Source organism: Labeo rohita, chromosome 17 (assembly GCF_022985175.1).
Source record: "Labeo rohita strain BAU-BD-2019 chromosome 17, IGBB_LRoh.1.0, whole genome shotgun sequence".
Lineage (NCBI taxonomy): Eukaryota > Metazoa > Chordata > Actinopteri > Cypriniformes > Cyprinidae > Labeo > Labeo rohita.
Window position 1 is genome coordinate 2375314 of NC_066885.1, and position 6000 is coordinate 2381313.

At 36.0% G+C, this 6000-nt stretch overlaps 1 long non-coding RNA gene across 1 annotated transcript in view; it reads left to right on the plus strand.

Annotated features, from left to right (window-relative positions):
* The first annotated feature begins 3391 nt into the window (after window positions 1–3391).
* Window positions 3392–6000, plus strand: part of LOC127179765 (uncharacterized) — a 108085-nt gene continuing 105476 nt past the window's right edge. The window contains exon 1 of the long non-coding RNA XR_007829547.1: window positions 3392–3654. This is a non-coding gene — a long non-coding RNA (uncharacterized LOC127179765). The remainder of the gene's footprint in view (window positions 3655–6000) is intronic.

Sequence of the window (6000 nt, forward strand, 5' to 3'; positions counted from 1 at the left end):
ACAATTATGAATGCAAACGTACACAAACACACACACACTCTCACAAAATGTACATTTCAGCTACGACAGCATGCAATAATGGTGCTGATCATGTAATGCTGATGTAAACGTCACAGTGATGTGAGCTGGAGTGAACAACGTTCCCGTTACATCTCGAAAACATTACGGTAATCAATGGTATTCATGCTCTGTGTTGTCATGGTGATCACATCTATGGTTGTGCAAACATTACATCAAATGTAATGAGTGCCTTTGGGAAAATAAATCATGAAATGTGGCTTTGGCTTTGTCGCACTTACTGACGATCCAGATCCTGATTCTAGCGCAGTGTTTCGTTCACTCAAGTTGAAAAGTCAGACGGAAAACCTGGAAACTTGTACAAAAATGCAAATATATGACATCAGTGAATCAAAGTTCCTACATTACATAACATACATTGTGTTTATATGCTTGTGTAGAATGTTTCAGGCTTTAACCTCTCAAATGAGGTCTGTGTCAGACTGAAACATACTGTAAGCATTAGTCATTGTTTCCAGGAGCACATTAGATCTACACCAGACATTATGTGCTCTGACACACTCACAGTGCACAAACTCATTATTTTGAGAGAGTTTTCACACTCTATAGGAGAGTTTCCCAACCAGGAGTTTGCGAAATCCTCAGGGGATCACAGTGAAACTGCATAGGGGTTCATGCAACTGTGAGAGTACTGCTGAAGTCAGGTTCAATTAAAAATTGAATCATTAAAAATATTAAAATATTTATGCCTAAATTTAAGATTTGTGCATTTGAACTGCATATAATTTTCATTATTTGGATTACAGTTTTAACAAACTAATAAACATAATTTAATATGGAAGCCTGTTTCTGCCACTGAATAAAAAATAAAAAAAGGTAATTGCGACTTATCTCACAATTCTGACTTTTTTAAAATCAGAATTGGATGATATAAACTCGCTATTCTTAGAAATAAAGTCGCTATTGCATGACATAAACTGGCAATTGCGAGTGATAACGTCAGAATTCCGAGGTGTAAACTCAAAATTCTGAGAAATGAAGTCAGAATTGTGTGATATAAACTCACAATTGCGAGTTATTAAGTCAGAATTGTGAGATATGAACTACTCTGTGAACATATCACTTCTTTTTCTCCTCAGAACTGAACTTTACAACTCGCAATTGTGAGTTTGTATCTCACGATTGTGAGAAAAAAGTCAGAAATGCAAGATGTAAACTCGAAATTGCAAGAAAAAGTCAGAATTGTAAGATAAAAAGTTGCAATTACCTTTTTTATTTTTTTATTCAGTAGCAGAAACGGGCTTCCATGATTCAGTGCATATTTGTCAATCATACTTCAAAGATTTCATTCCATTTGCATCTATTTGATTTTTATTTATATAATTATATTTTCAAAATGCATTTGTTCAAATAGTTTACAATCAGCATAAACCTGTTAATTGCGACAACAATTACATTTATTCATTAATATATAAAGTTATTTTATTTAAAACATATTCCATTTCTTAGTTCTACTGTATGACTTTCATTTATGATTGGCTGACAAATATGCCTCCCATTATGTTAGTTTATGCTAAAACTGTGCAATCCAAATGAATGTAAATGTAAAAATTGCCATTAAAATACATTATTTTATTTATTTATTGAGTTGGTTTTATGTTTGATTTGATGTTACTGACTCTTGTATAATTCTTCTAAAAAAAATGTATTAAGCTTGGCTGTTAATTTGTGCTGCAAAAAGGAATAACACTTCAAATCATGCAAAACAGCCTCTTGTTAAAGTGAAGTGTGGCTGGAAATCCCACATTTGATTACACACAGTGTAATTAAAGGAGGGACACAACCATTTCGGGACCAAAATAAATCATATCTTAAGGTTGGCCTCTTAATTTGGTCCAGAAAGCAACCACCTACTGTAGCAAGTGCATAGCAAAAACCTCTCAAAACAACTTAGCAGCTAATCAGCAACACTCAGGCAACCACAACGAGGCATCAACATTTTGCATGGGTAACTATTCAAAAAATGAGGTTTCACAAGTTCGCCTGCCCAACAGGTCCTGCTAGATAATGGTAAACAAATTTGGCTTGTTGTCCTCGAAAGAGGCTTGAACCCGCTGTAAAAAAAAGGAAGGAGACGAGAAAGGAAAGGGAATGAGGAGAAGGGGAGGTGGTGGGATGCCGGAAGAACTGTCGCTGCTGCTTATATTTGCTCATAGCGATGATTGACAGGACTGAAGATTTAGGCTCCTCCCAAACATACGTTTGAAACTACATTAACATAAATAAATCATTTAGGGTTGGGAATGCCAAATCATGTCAGTGGTAAAATTACAGATAGACAATCAGTGTTGGGAAAAGTTACTTTTAAAAGTAATGCATTACAATATTGAGTTACTCCCTAAAAAAGTAACTAACTACGTTACTTATTTACTTTTTATGGAAAGTAATGCATCACTTTACTTTTGCGTTACTTTTTAAATCTGGGCAGGGATTGCTTGTTTGTTTTTAATATAAAAGTTATGTTTTTGGCAAAAGCCTTTTCACACCAAAAACCTCAGACTTTGAAAAAAGTAAATTCACGTCTGTACAGTAGACCGCAGAAGAAAAAAAGTCAACTCTTCAGCAATTAAAAAAAGAAAACAAATGTTAGATTATCTTTAGTAATTTTTGCTTATTAGTATGGTTGAATTGGATCATTGAAGGTCGCAGCAAATACATTGGTTAATAAAATGGTATTAAATGCATGAAGGATATTTGTACTATTTAACATATTTAATTATTGCAGGTTTACGTCATAGTCTGAGTTGAATTTCACTGTTTTTATTCATTTTGAGAAATAGTGAATCTGTTTTTTGTGTGTGAGATGGATTAATGCATGTTCACATTTATTCTAGAATAATAATTCTTACTCCCGATTTCTCTCAACATGGGGACAGGAGAGCTTTTAATCAATAAATGGGGGGAAAAGTAACTGGCGTTACTTATTTGAAAAAAGCAACTCAATTAAAAAGTAATGCGTTACTTTACTAGTTACTTGGAAAAAGTAATAATATTATGTAACTTGCGTTACTTGTAATGCATTACCCCCAACACTGCAGACAATTACACAAAATATTGTGATTGTTCCATAGTGCACTGCTGGAACGTTTTCACAGCATTTACTATTCAAATGAATGCAGTGTTGCAAACAAGATGCATCAAACCTGTGAACACAACCTCAAGTGTGAAGAAAAGGTGAGAGTGGCAGGAAATTAAGTCATTTTTAAAGAGGTCATGCATTTCTCACGCTTCATTGGAAAAATGAATCATGTCAGCAGTATTATGGAACAGCCATCAACTGTATAATGAAAGCAGAAGGTAAATGTGTCCAAGGTTGAGGTAACCTCCACTTATCTCTGTCTGCAACTGATTAATAGTGATGGATGGTGCACATGCATCTCTCTGTCATGGCTTCACCTTTAATTGTGTCACGGTTGACTTTTCATCCAGCCATTTATGTTCTTGCTCAGGCAGTCAAGATGTTAAATATGGTGTCAAATAGAGGGAATTTGTAATAATGCTCACGTTCGGAGCTTGAAAGCTGAGTATTGATGGCATTGAGAGGTCAAATTCTACATGAAGAAGGCTGTAGGCCAGGTAAGGAACCATGTGAACCTCTTTATCTTTGTCGTTGGTAGGTCATACTAATCTGACATTAAATCCAAATGTATTCTACTCAAATGTTTCCATCTATGCAAGTTTATTTTCACATGCCATTGCATTTTTTAAAAAAAATCAAAAACACATTTTAAAACAATGCAAATATGCATTGCATTTTCAACATTGTCTACAACAGACATTCATGTGTAAGTTGTTTTACAGTCAATTTTTCACTGCTAAATTATCATGGCAAAACAACAAAACTTCGAAGCACTTTTTCGTGAAGCTTAAAAACTTTTGCAAATCATTTGTTTTGAACCAGTGGTTTCACAACTGCGTCACAAAGGTTTCAAAAGTTCAGTGGTTCGCTCCTTTAGTAAACTTAAGTTGTTATTTATCATCTTTTATAAAATGTGATTTGAAAGACATTTTTCTGGCAGTGATCATGCTATCAATCTTGTTCATTTTTTTGTTTTGCATTGTAAATTTTCTATTCATACATCCAAATTTCACAATAAGTTACATAGATTTGACGTCTTTCTTGCAGACATTTAGCTTATTGTTCAGTCTCTTAAACTCACTGATAACAATAAGATGTTTCTTAAGGCTTTTGACAATATTTTTTGTACTGATTGAGGTGCCATTGTTGTTTTTGTTTTCGTTTGTTTTGTTTGTCTGTTTGTTTCCCTTCCTTCCTTCCTATAAATGTGTATACGTTTGTGTTTGTTAATTATTAGGGCCCGAGCACTGCAGTGCGAGGACCCTATTGGAATTGCTCCGTTTATTATTAGGGCCCGAGCACCGGTGGTGCGAGGACCCTCTTGGAATTGCTCCGTTTATTATTATTATTATTATTATTATTATTATTAGGGCCCGAGCACTGCAGTGCGAGGACCCTATTGGAATTGCTCTGTTTATTATTAGGGCCCGAGCACTGCAGTGCGAGGACCCTATTGGAATTGCTCTGTTTATTCTTCTTCTTCTTCTTCTTCTTCTTCTTCTCCAAAGTAAAAAGTCTTTTTGAGGGCCTAAACATGCTCGAAAACTCATGAAACTTTGCACACGCATCAGTCCTGGCGAAAATTTACATCTGATATGGTTTTCAGAAGTGGGTGTGGCAAAATGGCTCGATAGCGCCACCTATAAAATTTCAACGGAGTGCGCCTCGAGCTGCGTTTCACGTACCTGTACGAAACTCGGTACACTGGTGTAGCACACCAATACCTACAAAAAAGTCTCCTGGTGCAACTTCCTAAACCCAACAGGAAGTCCGTTATATTGAATTTCCTGTACGATTTTTGTGCAGTTTTTGCCATTTTCAGGCCTCGTACTTTAACGAACTCCTCCTACAGTTTTTATCCGATCATCTTCAAATTTGCTGAGTGTTATCATAAGGCCCTTGCGATGTTAAATTGCGAAGCTTTTGAGTTTTCGCCGAGGGGCGTGTCCGTGGCGGCCTGACAAAGTTCGACGTGTCGCCATGAAAAAGGAAGTGGCTGTAACTCAGGCAAACAATGTCCGATCTGCCTCAAACTTCACAGGTGTGATAAGATTCATGTCCTGAACACATTTCAGTGCCCATATTCAGTTATATTCATAGCGCCACCTGCTGACAACAGGAAGTGACATGTTTAACACTGTTACGGACTCCTAGCAACATATTAAAAAGCATTAGCAAGTTTTAAATAGGCTAACAACATGCTACAATCATGCTACAACATGCTAGCAACACTTAGCTAAGAGCTAATGCATGCTATTAATACAAAGAAAAAGAAAATTGCTGTAACTCATGCACATAATGTCCAATCTGACCCAAATTTAATATTCAACATGCTACGAACATAGTAAAGCATGCTAGCAACACTTAGCTAATATGCTAAAGCATGCTAATAATACAATGAAACAGGAAGTTACTTTAACTCAGGCATACAATGTCCAATCTGCCCCAAACTTAACATGTTTGATAAGAGCCCTGATCTGAACACATGCCCATGCCCATATTCAGTTATAGTCATAGCGCCACCTGCTGGCAACAGGAAGTCACATGTTTAATACTGTTGTGGATGCCTAGCAACATTTTAAAAATATCAGCAAATGTTAAATAGGGTAGCAACATGCTAGAAACATGCTATAACATGTTAGCAACACTTAGCTACGTGCTAAAGCATGTTATTAATGCAATGAAACAGGAAGTTACTGTAACTCAGGCATACAATATCCAATCTGCCCCAAACTTAACATGTTTGATAAGAGTCCTGGTCTGAACACTTTTACGTGCCAATATTCAGTTATAGTCATAGTGCCACCTACTGTTAACAGGAAGTGACATGTTTAACACTGTGA